At 53.0% G+C, this 13,811-nt stretch overlaps 5 non-coding genes and 2 pseudogenes across 5 annotated transcripts; all 7 read right to left on the bottom strand.

Annotated features, from left to right (window-relative positions):
* Window positions 1-1,961: 1,961 nt before the first annotated feature.
* On the bottom strand, window positions 1,962-2,080 carry LOC141266553 (5S ribosomal RNA). The gene has a single exon (XR_012320587.1). It is a non-coding gene; the product is annotated as a 5S ribosomal RNA (ribosomal RNA).
* A 1,706-nt stretch (window positions 2,081-3,786) lies between these two features.
* Window positions 3,787-3,905, bottom strand: LOC141266777 (5S ribosomal RNA). Its single transcript, XR_012320802.1, has one exon. It is a non-coding gene; the product is annotated as a 5S ribosomal RNA (ribosomal RNA).
* Window positions 3,906-5,611: 1,706 nt separating this feature from the next.
* On the bottom strand, window positions 5,612-5,730 carry LOC141266521 (5S ribosomal RNA). The gene has a single exon (XR_012320556.1). It is a non-coding gene; the product is annotated as a 5S ribosomal RNA (ribosomal RNA).
* Window positions 5,731-7,436: 1,706 nt separating this feature from the next.
* LOC141267747 (5S ribosomal RNA) lies at window positions 7,437-7,555 on the bottom strand (annotated as a pseudogene).
* A 1,706-nt stretch (window positions 7,556-9,261) lies between these two features.
* On the bottom strand, window positions 9,262-9,380 carry LOC141266520 (5S ribosomal RNA). Its single transcript, XR_012320555.1, has one exon. It is a non-coding gene; the product is annotated as a 5S ribosomal RNA (ribosomal RNA).
* Window positions 9,381-11,086: 1,706 nt separating this feature from the next.
* Window positions 11,087-11,205, bottom strand: LOC141267746 (5S ribosomal RNA; annotated as a pseudogene).
* Window positions 11,206-12,911: 1,706 nt separating this feature from the next.
* On the bottom strand, window positions 12,912-13,030 carry LOC141266708 (5S ribosomal RNA). The gene has a single exon (XR_012320736.1). It is a non-coding gene; the product is annotated as a 5S ribosomal RNA (ribosomal RNA).
* Window positions 13,031-13,811: the final 781 nt, after the last annotated feature.

Raw genomic sequence — 13,811 nt, 5'->3', positions numbered from 1 at the left:
GTTGCCTGGTCCATTGCATACTTGGTCATTTTGTCAATAAGGATGGTGTGAGATACTTTGTCAAATGCTTTGCTGAAGTCAAGATATACTATATCTACAGCATTTCCCTGATCCACCCAGTCAGTGATTCTGTCATAGAAGGAAATTAAGTTAGTCTGACATGACTTGTTAGTTACAAACCCATGCTGACTCTGGTTAATCACTTCATTCTTATCCATGTACTTACATACATGTTGTTTAATAATTTGTTCAAAGATCTTTCCTGGTATAGAAGTCAGACTCACCGGCCTATAGTTCCCTGGGTCCACCTTCTTCCCCTTTTTGAAGATAGGAACAACATTTGCTCTTCTCCAGTCTTCTGGGACTTCTCCTGTTCTCCAAGAATTTTCAAAGATTATGGAGAGTGGTTCTAAAATTTCTTCTACGATCTCCTTCAGTACTCTGGGGTGTAATTCATCTGGACCTGGAGACTTGAACTCATTTATGTTAGCTAAATATTCCCTCACAAGCTTTCTGTTTACAGATAACTTGGATTCCTCTATTCCTTTAAAAGGACAGTGAAGATCAGTTGATGTTACATTTTCTTTCTGAGGGAAAACAGATGCAAAATAGGAATTAAAAAGTTCGGCCTTCTCAACATCCTCTCTTACCATTTCTCCATTTTCATCCTGTAAAAATCCTATAGCATCTTTGACTTTTCTTTTACTTTTGACATACCCCCAAAATCCTTTTTTATTGCTTTTGACATCTCTTGCAAGCCTTAATTCATTGTCAGCTTTAGCTAACCTGATACGTGCCCTGCAGGATCTGCAGACTGCATTATAATCTTCTTTAGATATGCCTCCCTCTTTCCATTTAATAAACATTTCTTTCTTTCTTTTTAGCATGTGTTTAAGTTCTGTGTTCATCCATCCTGGTTTCCTTAAATGCTTCCCATTCTTCCTACTTTTCGGGATTGTTAACGATTGTGCTTTGAGAATCTCATTTTTAAAAATTTCCCATCCTTCCTGGACATTTTTGTCCTTAAGGACATCCAGCCATTGGATCCCTCCTATTCTCTTTCTGAGTCTCTTAGAGGTCTTGGGGGGCTTGGGAGGCTTGGGACTTCCAGTCTCTACTTTACGTAAGGTCGGTGTCCAGCAAGGCGCCACTCAATGCTAGCCGAGCTGGGCAAGATGGCAAAACGTCATCAAAATTGTCTACAATACCTGGTGTTCTCAGGAGGTGTCCCAACCAAGTATTTCCGAACCCATCTCTGCTTTGCTTCCGAGATCGGACGTATCCAAGGTGGTATGGCCAGTAGACGCTGCTTGGCCCATCGCCCGGCCAGCCTTCCTCAGGCTCGCGTGGGGACGAGAACTCTGGCCGTTCTGGGGCGGTCTCCGAAGGACCGATGCATAGGCTGTGCCGTCCCTATAGGTGTTGTTTGTTGAGCAATGAAACACCTGCCGCATCAGATGTGTTTAAAAATGGCTCGGCGCAGGGTCTCCTGCAGGCTAAACCGTTCATCGCGGGGATGTGACAGAAAGAGCAAGCTGGACCCGCAACTTGGGGTGGAGCGAAACGCCCAGGAGTGAATGAAGGAAGAGGGTGAGATGGTTGCGAGTGAATTGAGCTGCTCTTCGGGGGGGTTGTGTGGCCTGCAAAGGTGTTTTGCTTGGGTTGTGCTGTAAACTGGCCTCCAGGTTACCGGTGGTTGCCTCCAGGTCAGCGGTGGTTGCCTCCAGTCAAGCGGGAGTCGCTGGTCCTGGTGAAAAGGAGCCTAGTATTAAAAGTAAATAAGCAACAATGCTGGAGGCCCACGGTGATGAGAAGGATGCTGGTATTTTGCAAGGATTAAATAGCGCAAGAGAGAAAGCAAATGAAAAGAAGAAAGGAGCATGTGTGCGCTTGTGAAAAAAGGAATGGAAAAAAGGCATAGAGGAGAGTGACCCCTGCTGGTGGAAGTAAGAAAAAGCAAAAGCCTACAGCACCTGGTATTCCCAGGCGGTCTCCCATCCAAGTACTAACCAGGACCAACCGTGCTTAGCTTCTGAGATCAGACGAGATCGGGCGTGTTCAGGGTGGTGTGGCCGTAGGCAGAGACAGGCCTCTCACTTGCTGCTTTTCTACTTTGACGTCCTGTTGCCGGCTGCCCTTTCCAGTGCTTAGTAAGACAAGGTGCTTTTGTGCTTTCCTTTCTCTTCACTTTTTTGCTGGCTCCTTAAAAAGGTCTTGTAGACAGAACGCCCCGCTCAGAGCCGCTGAGCTCACTGATCGGCTGCCGCGCTGTCGACGGAACGTCAGCGTCGCGGCCAATGCCACAGGCCGGGAGCAGCGGCGAGACTCACCGGTAGACCTGGGTAGGGTGAGTAGAGCGCGGTTAGTTGCTTTCTAATAGCCTGCAGCCGGGGATTAACTTTTAATGAAAGGGAGCAACCCTTTTGACTGTCTGCAGCGCGCCGTACCTAGGAAGCGCACACTCACACACAGCGAGCATGCACAAGTTGCTCGCACGAGACCACATTCCCTATTTGCACCTGCAGCTTTTCCGCCACCATGCGTCAGACTCTCCTGCCTCTCTTATTATTATTTCAGGGCCTTAGCAGGAACCACCCCCTCAATTCCCTCCCGCTCCTTCCTAGCACTGAGGTTAGCTCCTGGGCAGCTGTCTGATTGGGTTAGTTACACAAGCTTCTTTGAAGAAGAAGACGTTACTTCTGCTGGCCCTCGTTAGGCGGTCGCCCTCTAAAACCATCCCCTGGGCAGCTGTTGAAAGCCTGGCCCCTTCACAGCGCGAGATGCTTTTAACGCCATCATTTGCATACGGCCGGCTGCGGGGTCAATAAGCACTCCTAGCCGTGGCAAGGAGCTCGGTGTGAGGCCTGGTAGAGGCGGCGGGGTTACGTCCTTATCTTAGAGGTCTTGGGGGGCTTGGGAGGCTTGGGACTTCCAGCCTCTACTTTACGTAAGGTCGGTGTCCAGCAAGGCGCCACTCAATGTTAGCCGAGCTGGGCAAGATGGCAAAACGTCATCAAAATTGTCTACAATACCTGGTGTTCTCAGGAGGTGTCCCAACCAAGTATTTCCGAACCCATCTCTGCTTTGCTTCCGAGATCGGACGTATCCAAGGTGGTATGGCCAGTAGACGCTGCTTGGCCCATCGCCCGGCCAGCCTTCCTCAGGCTCGCGTGGGGACGAGAACTCTGGCCGTTCTGGGGCGGTCTCCGAAGGACCGATGCATAGGCTGTGCCGTCCCTATAGGTGTTGTTTGTTGAGCAATGAAACACCTGCCGCATCAGATGTGTTTAAAAATGGCTCGGCGCAGGGTCTCCTGCAGGCTAAACCGTTCATCGCGGGGATGTGACAGAAAGAGCAAGCTGGACCCGCAACTTGGGGTGGAGCGAAACGCCCAGGAGTGAATGAAGGAAGAGGGTGAGATGGTTGCGAGTGAATTTGAGCTGCTCTTCGGGGGGGTTGTGTGGCCTGCAAAGGTGTTTTGCTTGGGTTGTGCTGTAAACTGGCCTCCAGGTTACCGGTGGTTGCCTCCAGGTCAGCGGTGGTTGCCTCCAGTCATGCGGGAGTCGCTGGTCCTGGTGAAAAGAAGCCTAGTATTAAAAGTAAATAAGCAACAATGCTGGAGGCCCACGGTGATGAGAAGGATGCTGGTATTTTGCAAGGATTAAATAGCGCAAGAGAGAAAGCAAATGAAAAGAAGAAAGGAGCATGTGTGCGCTTGTGAAAAAAGGAATGGAAAAAAGGCATAGAGGAGAGTGACCCCTGCTGGTGGAAGTAAGAAAAAGCAAAAGCCTACAGCACCTGGTATTCCCAGGTGGTCTCCCATCCAAGTACTAACCAGGCCCAACCCTGCTTAGCTTCTGAGATCAGACAAGATCGGGCGTGTTCAGGGTGGTGTGGCTTTAGGCAGAGACAGGCCTCTCACTTGCTGCTTTTCCACTTTGACGTACGGTTGCCGGCTGCCCTTTCCAGTGCTTAGTAAGACAAGGTGCTTTTGTGCTTTCCTTTCTCTTCACTTTTTTGCTGGCTCCTTAAAAAGGTCTTGTAGACAGAACGCCCCGCTCAGAGCCGCTGAGCTCACTGATCGGCTGCCGCGCTGTCGACGGAACGTCAGCGTCGCGGCCAATGCCACAGGCCGGGAGCAGCGGCGAGACTCACCGGTAGACCTGGGTAGGGTGAGTAGAGCGCGGTTAGTTGCTTTCTAATAGCCTGCAGCCAGGGATTAACTTTTAATGAAAGGGAGCAACCCTTTTGACTGTCTGCAGCGCGCCGTACCTAGGAAGCGCACACTCACACACAGCGAGCATGCACAAGTTGCTCGCACGAGACCACATTCCCTATTTGCACCTGCAGCTTTTCCGCCACCATGCGTCAGACTCTCCTGCCTGTCTTATTATTATTTCAGGGCCTTAGCAGGAACCACCCCCTCAATTCCCTCCCGCTCCTTCCTAGCACTGAGGTTAGCTCCTGGGCAGCTGTCTGATTGGGTTAGTTACACAAGCTTCTTTGAAGAAGAAGACGTTACTTCTGCTGGCCCTCGTTAGGCGGTCGCCCTCTAAAACCATCCCCTGGGCAGCTGCTGAAAGCCTGGCCCCTTCACAGCGCGAGATGCTTTTAACGCCATCATTTGCATACGGCCGGCTGCGGGGTCAATAAGCACTCCTAGCCGTGGCAAGGAGCTCGGTGTGAGGCCTGGTAGAGGCGGCGGGGTTGCGTCCTTATCTTAGAGGTCTTGGGGGGCTTGGGAGGCTTGGGACTTCCAGCCTCTACTTTACGTAAGGTCGGTGTCCAGCAAGGCGCCACTCAATGCTAGCCGAGCTGGGCAAGATGGCAAAACGTCATCAAAATTGTCTACAATACCTGGTGTTCTCAGGAGGTGTCCCAACCAAGTATTTCCGAACCCATCTCTGCTTTGCTTCCGAGATCGGACGTATCCAAGGTGGTATGGCCAGTAGACGCTGCTTGGCCCATCGCCCGGCCAGCCTTCCTCAGGCTCGCGTGGGGACGAGAACTCTGGCCGTTCTGGGGCGGTCTCCGAAGGACCGATGCATAGGCTGTGCCGTCCCTATAGGTGTTGTTTGTTGAGCAATGAAACACCTGCTGCATCAGATGTGTTTAAAAATGGCTCGGCGCAGGGTCTCCTGCAGGCTAAACCGTTCATCGCGGGGATGTGACAGAAAGAGCAAGCTGGACCCGCAACTTGGGGTGGAGCGAAACGCCCAGGAGTGAATGAAGGACGAGGGTGAGATGGTTGCGAGTGAATTTGAGCTGCTCTTCGGGGGGGTTGTGTGGCCTGCAAAGGTGTTTTGCTTGGGTTGTGCTGTAAACTGGCCTCCAGGTTACCGGTGGTTGCCTCCAGGTCAGCGGTGGTTGCCTCCAGTCATGCGGGAGTCGCTGGTCCTGGTGAAAAGAAGCCTAGTATTAAAAGTAAATAAGCAACAATGCTGGAGGCCCACGGTGATGAGAAGGATGCTGGTATTTTGCAAGGATTAAATAGCGCAAGAGAGAAAGCAAATGAAAAGAAGAAAGGAGCATGTGTGCGCTTGTGAAAAAAGGAATGGAAAAAAGGCATAGAGGAGAGTGACCCCTGCTGGTGGAAGTAAGAAAAAGCAAAAGCCTACAGCACCTGGTATTCCCAGGTGGTCTCCCATCCAAGTACTAACCAGGCCCAACCCTGCTTAGCTTCTGAGATCAGACGAGATCGAGCGTGTTCAGGGTGGTGTGGCCTTAGGCAGAGACAGGCCTCTCACTTGCTGCTTTTCCACTTTGACGTACGGTTGCCGGCTGCCCTTTCCAGTGCTTAGTAAGACAAGGTGCTTTTGTGCTTTCCTTTCTCTTCACTTTTTTGCTGGCTCCTTAAAAAGGTCTTGTAGACAGAACGCCCCGCTCAGAGCCGCTGAGCTCACTGATCGGCTGCCGCGCTGTCGACGGAACGTCAGCGTCGCGGCCAATGCCACAGGCCGGGAGCAGCGGCGAGACTCACCGGTAGACCTGGGTAGGGTGAGTAGAGCGCGGTTAGTTGCTTTCTAATAGCCTGCAGCCAGGGATTAACTTTTAATGAAAGGGAGCAACCCTTTTGACTGTCTGCAGCGCGCCGTACCTAGGAAGCGCACACTCACACACAGCGAGCATGCACAAGTTGCTCGCACGAGACCACATTCCCTATTTGCACCTGCAGCTTTTCCGCCACCATGCGTCAGACTCTCCTGCCTGTCTTATTATTATTTCAGGGCCTTAGCAGGAACCACCCCCTCAATTCCCTCCCGCTCCTTCCTACCACTGAGGTTAGCTCCTGGGCAGCTGTCTGATTGGGTTAGTTACACAAGCTTCTTTGAAGAAGAAGACGTTACTTCTGCTGGCCCTCGTTAGGCGGTCGCCCTCTAAAACCATCCCCTGGGCAGCTGCTGAAAGCCTGGCCCCTTCACAGCGCGAGATGCTTTTAACGCCATCATTTGCATACGGCCGGCTGCGGGGTCAATAAGCACTCCTAGCCGTGGCAAGGAGCTCGGTGTGAGGCCTGGTAGAGGCGGCGGGGTTGCGTCCTTATCTTAGAGGTCTTGGGGGGCTTGGGAGGCTTGGGACTTCCAGCCTCTACTTTACGTAAGGTCGGTGTCCAGCAAGGCGCCACTCAATGCTAGCCGAGCTGGGCAAGATGGCAAAACGTCATCAAAATTGTCTACAATACCTGGTGTTCTCAGGAGGTGTCCCAACCAAGTATTTCCGAACCCATCTCTGCTTTGCTTCCGAGATCGGACGTATCCAAGGTGGTATGGCCAGTAGACGCTGCTTGGCCCATCGCCCGGCCAGCCTTCCTCAGGCTCGCGTGGGGACGAGAACTCTGGCCGTTCTGGGGCGGTCTCCGAAGGACCGATGCATAGGCTGTGCCGTCCCTATAGGTGTTGTTTGTTGAGCAATGAAACACCTGCCGCATCAGATGTGTTTAAAAATGGCTCGGCGCAGGGTCTCCTGCAGGCTAAACCGTTCATCGCGGGGATGTGACAGAAAGAGCAAGCTGGACCCGCAACTTGGGGTGGAGCGAAACGCCCAGGAGTGAATGAAGGAAGAGGGTGAGATGGTTGCGAGTGAATTTGAGCTGCTCTTCGGGGGGGTCGTGTGGCCTGCAAAGGTGTTTTGCTTGGGTTGTGCTGTAAACTGGCCTCCAGGTTACCGGTGGTTGCCTCCAGGTCAGCGGTGGTTGCCTCCAGTCATGCGGGAGTCGCTGGTCCTGGTGAAAAGAAGCCTAGTATTAAAAGTAAATAAGCAACAATGCTGGAGGCCCACGGTGATGAGAAGGATGCTGGTATTTTGCAAGGATTAAATAGCGCAAGAGAGAAAGCAAATGAAAAGAAGAAAGGAGCATGTGTGCGCTTGTGAAAAAAGGAATGGAAAAAAGGCAAAGAGGAGAGTGACCCCTGCTGGTGGAAGTAAGAAAAGGCAAAAGCCTACAGCACGTGGTATTCCCAGGCGGTCTCCCATCCAAGTACTAGCCAGGCCCAACCCTGCTTATAATCCGAGATCAGACGAGATCAGGTGTGTTCAGGGTGGTGTGGCCATAGGTGGAGACAAGCCTCTCACTTGCTGCTTTTCTACTTTGACGTCCTGTTGCCGGCTGCCCTTTCCAGTGCTTAGTAAGACAAGGTGCTTTTGTGCTTTCCTTTCTCTTCACTTTTTTGCTGGCTCCTTAAAAAGGTCTTGTAGACAGAACGCCCCGCTCAGAGCCGCTGAGCTCACTGATCGGCTGCCGCGCTGTCGACGGAACGTCAGCGTCGCGGCCAATGCCACAGGCCGGGAGCAGCGCCGAGACTCACCGGTAGACCTGGGTAGGGTGAGTAGAGCGCGGTTAGTTGCTTTCTAATAGCCTGCAGCCGGGGATTAACTTTTAATGAAAGGGAGCAACCCTTTTGACTGTCTGCAGCGCGCCGTACCTAGGAAGCGCACACTCACACACAGCGAGCATGCACAAGTTGCTCGCACGAGACCACATTCCCTATTTGCACCTGCAGCTTTTCTGCCACCATGCGTCAGACTCTCCTGCCTGTCTTATTATTATTTCAGGGCCTTAGCAGGAACCACCCCCTCAATTCCCTCCCGCTCCTTCCTAGCACTGAGGTTAGCTCCTGGGCAGCTGTCTGATTGGGTTAGTTACACAAGCTTCTTTGAAGAAGAAGACGTTACTTCTGCTGGCCCTCGTTAGGCGGTCGCCCTCTAAAACCATCCCCTGGGCAGCTGCTGAAAGCCTGGCCCCTTCACAGCGCGAGATGCTTTTAACGCCATCATTTGCATACGGCCGGCTGCGGGGTCAATAAGCACTCCTAGCCGTGGCAAGGAGCTCGGTGTGAGGCCTGGTAGAGGCGGCGGGGTTGCGTCCTTATCTTAGAGGTCTTGGGGGGCTTGGGAGGCTTGGGACTTCCAGCCTCTACTTTACGTAAGGTCGGTGTCCAGCAAGGCGCCACTCAATGCTAGCCGAGCTGGGCAAGATGGCAAAACGTCATCAAAATTGTCTACAATACCTGGTGTTCTCAGGAGGTGTCCCAACCAAGTATTTCCGAACCCATCTCTGCTTTGCTTCCGAGATCGGACGTATCCAAGGTGGTATGGCCAGTAGACGCTGCTTGGCCCATCGCCCGGCCAGCCTTCCTCAGGCTCGCGTGGGGACGAGAACTCTGGCCGTTCTGGGGCGGTCTCCGAAGGACCGATGCATAGGCTGTGCCGTCCCTATAGGTGTTGTTTGTTGAGCAATGAAACACCTGCTGCATCAGATGTGTTTAAAAATGGCTCGGCGCAGGGTCTCCTGCAGGCTAAACCGTTCATCGCGGGGATGTGACAGAAAGAGCAAGCTGGACCCGCAACTTGGGGTGGAGCGAAACGCCCAGGAGTGAATGAAGGACGAGGGTGAGATGGTTGCGAGTGAATTTGAGCTGCTCTTCGGGGGGGTTGTGTGGCCTGCAAAGGTGTTTTGCTTGGGTTGTGCTGTAAACTGGCCTCCAGGTTACCGGTGGTTGCCTCCAGGTCAGCGGTGGTTGCCTCCAGTCATGCGGGAGTCGCTGGTCCTGGTGAAAAGAAGCCTAGTATTAAAAGTAAATAAGCAACAATGCTGGAGGCCCACGGTGATGAGAAGGATGCTGGTATTTTGCAAGGATTAAATAGCGCAAGAGAGAAAGCAAATGAAAAGAAGAAAGGAGCATGTGTGCGCTTGTGAAAAAAGGAATGGAAAAAAGGCATAGAGGAGAGTGACCCCTGCTGGTGGAAGTAAGAAAAAGCAAAAGCCTACAGCACCTGGTATTCCCAGGTGGTCTCCCATCCAAGTACTAACCAGGCCCAACCCTGCTTAGCTTCTGAGATCAGACGAGATCGAGCGTGTTCAGGGTGGTGTGGCCTTAGGCAGAGACAGGCCTCTCACTTGCTGCTTTTCCACTTTGACGTACGGTTGCCGGCTGCCCTTTCCAGTGCTTAGTAAGACAAGGTGCTTTTGTGCTTTCCTTTCTCTTCACTTTTTTGCTGGCTCCTTAAAAAGGTCTTGTAGACAGAACGCCCCGCTCAGAGCCGCTGAGCTCACTGATCGGCTGCCGCGCTGTCGACGGAACGTCAGCGTCGCGGCCAATGCCACAGGCCGGGAGCAGCGGCGAGACTCACCGGTAGACCTGGGTAGGGTGAGTAGAGCGCGGTTAGTTGCTTTCTAATAGCCTGCAGCCAGGGATTAACTTTTAATGAAAGGGAGCAACCCTTTTGACTGTCTGCAGCGCGCCGTACCTAGGAAGCGCACACTCACACACAGCGAGCATGCACAAGTTGCTCGCACGAGACCACATTCCCTATTTGCACCTGCAGCTTTTCCGCCACCATGCGTCAGACTCTCCTGCCTGTCTTATTATTATTTCAGGGCCTTAGCAGGAACCACCCCCTCAATTCCCTCCCGCTCCTTCCTAGCACTGAGGTTAGCTCCTGGGCAGCTGTCTGATTGGGTTAGTTACACAAGCTTCTTTGAAGAAGAAGACGTTACTTCTGCTGGCCCTCGTTAGGCGGTCGCCCTCTAAAACCATCCCCTGGGCAGCTGCTGAAAGCCTGGCCCCTTCACAGCGCGAGATGCTTTTAACGCCATCATTTGCATACGGCCGGCTGCGGGGTCAATAAGCACTCCTAGCCGTGGCAAGGAGCTCGGTGTGAGGCCTGGTAGAGGCGGCGGGGTTGCGTCCTTATCTTAGAGGTCTTGGGGGGCTTGGGAGGCTTGGGACTTCCAGCCTCTACTTTACGTAAGGTCGGTGTCCAGCAAGGCGCCACTCAATGCTAGCCGAGCTGGGCAAGATGGCAAAACGTCATCAAAATTGTCTACAATACCTGGTGTTCTCAGGAGGTGTCCCAACCAAGTATTTCCGAACCCATCTCTGCTTTGCTTCCGAGATCGGACGTATCCAAGGTGGTATGGCCAGTAGACGCTGCTTGGCCCATCGCCCGGCCAGCCTTCCTCAGGCTCGCGTGGGGACGAGAACTCTGGCCGTTCTGGGGCGGTCTCCGAAGGACCGATGCATAGGCTGTGCCGTCCCTATAGGTGTTGTTTGTTGAGCAATGAAACACCTGCCGCATCAGATGTGTTTAAAAATGGCTCGGCGCAGGGTCTCCTGCAGGCTAAACCGTTCATCGCGGGGATGTGACAGAAAGAGCAAGCTGGACCCGCAACTTGGGGTGGAGCGAAACGCCCAGGAGTGAATGAAGGAAGAGGGTGAGATGGTTGCGAGTGAATTTGAGCTGCTCTTCGGGGGGGTCGTGTGGCCTGCAAAGGTGTTTTGCTTGGGTTGTGCTGTAAACTGGCCTCCAGGTTACCGGTGGTTGCCTCCAGGTCAGCGGTGGTTGCCTCCAGTCATGCGGGAGTCGCTGGTCCTGGTGAAAAGAAGCCTAGTATTAAAAGTAAATAAGCAACAATGCTGGAGGCCCACGGTGATGAGAAGGATGCTGGTATTTTGCAAGGATTAAATAGCGCAAGAGAGAAAGCAAATGAAAAGAAGAAAGGAGCATGTGTGCGCTTGTGAAAAAAGGAATGGAAAAAAGGCAAAGAGGAGAGTGACCCCTGCTGGTGGAAGTAAGAAAAGGCAAAAGCCTACAGCACGTGGTATTCCCAGGCGGTCTCCCATCCAAGTACTAGCCAGGCCCAACCCTGCTTATAATCCGAGATCAGACGAGATCAGGTGTGTTCAGGGTGGTGTGGCCATAGGTGGAGACAAGCCTCTCACTTGCTGCTTTTCTACTTTGACGTCCTGTTGCCGGCTGCCCTTTCCAGTGCTTAGTAAGACAAGGTGCTTTTGTGCTTTCCTTTCTCTTCACTTTTTTGCTGGCTCCTTAAAAAGGTCTTGTAGACAGAACGCCCCGCTCAGAGCCGCTGAGCTCACTGATCGGCTGCCGCGCTGTCGACGGAACGTCAGCGTCGCGGCCAATGCCACAGGCCGGGAGCAGCGCCGAGACTCACCGGTAGACCTGGGTAGGGTGAGTAGAGCGCGGTTAGTTGCTTTCTAATAGCCTGCAGCCGGGGATTAACTTTTAATGAAAGGGAGCAACCCTTTTGACTGTCTGCAGCGCGCCGTACCTAGGAAGCGCACACTCACACACAGCGAGCATGCACAAGTTGCTCGCACGAGACCACATTCCCTATTTGCACCTGCAGCTTTTCTGCCACCATGCGTCAGACTCTCCTGCCTGTCTTATTATTATTTCAGGGCCTTAGCAGGAACCACCCCCTCAATTCCCTCCCGCTCCTTCCTAGCACTGAGGTTAGCTCCTGGGCAGCTGTCTGATTGGGTTAGTTACACAAGCTTCTTTGAAGAAGAAGACGTTACTTCTGCTGGCCCTCGTTAGGCGGTCGCCCTCTAAAACCATCCCCTGGGCAGCTGCTGAAAGCCTGGCCCCTTCACAGCGCGAGATGCTTTTAACGCCATCATTTGCATACGGCCGGCTGCGGGGTCAATAAGCACTCCTAGCCGTGGCAAGGAGCTCGGTGTGAGGCCTGGTAGAGGCGGCGGGGTTGCGTCCTTATCTTAGAGGTCTTGGGGGGCTTGGGAGGCTTGGGAATTCCAGCCTCTACTTTACGTAAGGTCGGTGTCCAGCAAGGCGCCACTCAATGCTAGCCGAGCTGCGCAAGATGGCAAAACGTCATCAAAATTGTCTACAATACCTGGTGTTCTCAGGAGGTGTCCCAACCAAGTATTTCCGAACCCATCTCTGCTTTGCTTCTGAGATCGGACGTATCCTAGGTGGTATGGCCAGTAGACGCTGCTTGGCCCATCGCCCGGCCAGCCTTCCTCAGGCTCGCGTGGGGACGAGAACTCTGGCCGTTCTGGGGCGGTCTCCGAAGGACCGATGCATAGACTGTGCCGTCCCTATAGGTGTTGTTTGTTGAGCAATGAAACACCTGCCGCATCAGATGTGTTTAAAAATGGCTCGGCGCAGGGTCTCCTGCAGGCTAAACCGTTCATCGCGGGGATGTGACAGAAAGAGCAAGCTGGACCCGCAACTTGGGGTGGAGCGAAACGCCCAGGAGTGAATGAAGGAAGAGGGTGAGATGGTTGCGAGTGAATTTGAGCTGCTCTTCGGGGGGGTCGTGTGGCCTGCAAAGGTGTTTTGCTTGGGTTGTGCTGTAAACTGGCCTCCAGGTTACCGGTGGTTGCCTCCAGGTCAGCGGTGGTTGCCTCCAGTCATGCGGGAGTCGCTGGTCCTGGTGAAAAGAAGCCTATTATTAAAAGTAAATAAGCAACAATGCTGGAGGTCCACGGTGATGAGAAGGATGCTGGTATTTTGCAAGGATTAAATAGCGCAAGAGAGAAAGCAAATGAAAAGAAGAAAGGAGCATGTGTGCGCTTGTGAAAAAAGGAATGGAAAAAAGGCATAGAGGAGAGTGACCCCTGCTGGTGGAAGTAAGAAAAAGCAAAAGCCTACAGCACCTGGTACTCCCAGGCGGTCTCCCATCCAAGTACTAACCAGGCCCAACCCTGCTTATAATCCGAGATCAGACGAGATCAGGTGTGTTCAGGGTGGTGTGGCCATAGGCAGAGACAGGCCTCTCACTTGCTGCTTTTCTACTTTGACGTCCGGTTGCCGGCTGCCCTTTCCAGTGCTTAGTAAGACAAGGTGCTTTTATGCTTTCCTTTCTCTTCACTTTTTTGCTGGCTCCTTAAAAAGGTCTTGTAGACAGAACGCCCCGCTCAGAGCCGCTGAGCTCACTGATCGCCTGCCGCGCTGTCGACGGAACGTCAGCGTCGCGGCCAATGCCACAGGCCGGGAGCAGCGGCGAGACTCACCGGTAGACCTGGGTAGGGTGAGTAGAGCGCGGTTAGTTGCTTTCTAATAGCCTGCAGCCGGGGATTAACTTTTAATGAAAGGGAGCAACCCTTTTGACTGTCTGCAGCGCGCCGTACCTAGGAAGCGCACACTCACACACAGCGAGCATGCACAAGTTGCTCGCACGAGACCACATTCCCTATTTGCACCTGCAGCTTTTCCGCCACCATGCGTCAGACTCTCCTGCCTGTCTTATTATTATTTCAGGGCCTTAGCAGTAACCACCCCCTCAATTCCCTCCCGCTCCTTCCTAGCACTGAGGTTAGCTCCTGGGCAGCTGTCTGATTGGGTTAGTTACACAAGCTTCTTTGAAGAAGAAGACGTTACTTCTGCTGGCCCTCGTTAGGCGGTCGCCCTCTAAAACCATCCCCTGGGCAGTTGCTGAAAGCCTGGCCCCTTCACAGCGCGAGATGCTTTTAACGCCATCATTTGCATACGGCCGGCTGCGGGGTCAATAAGCACTCCTAGCCGTGGCAAGGAGCTCGGTGTGA

Source organism: Phyllobates terribilis, unplaced genomic scaffold (assembly GCF_046119375.1).
Source record: "Phyllobates terribilis strain yellow unplaced genomic scaffold, ASM4611937v1 Scaffold_4__5_contigs__length_816908805, whole genome shotgun sequence".
NCBI lineage: Eukaryota > Metazoa > Chordata > Amphibia > Anura > Dendrobatidae > Phyllobates > Phyllobates terribilis.
Note: the sequence above shows the minus strand (reverse complement) of the source record. Positions and strands in the feature narration are given on the sequence as shown.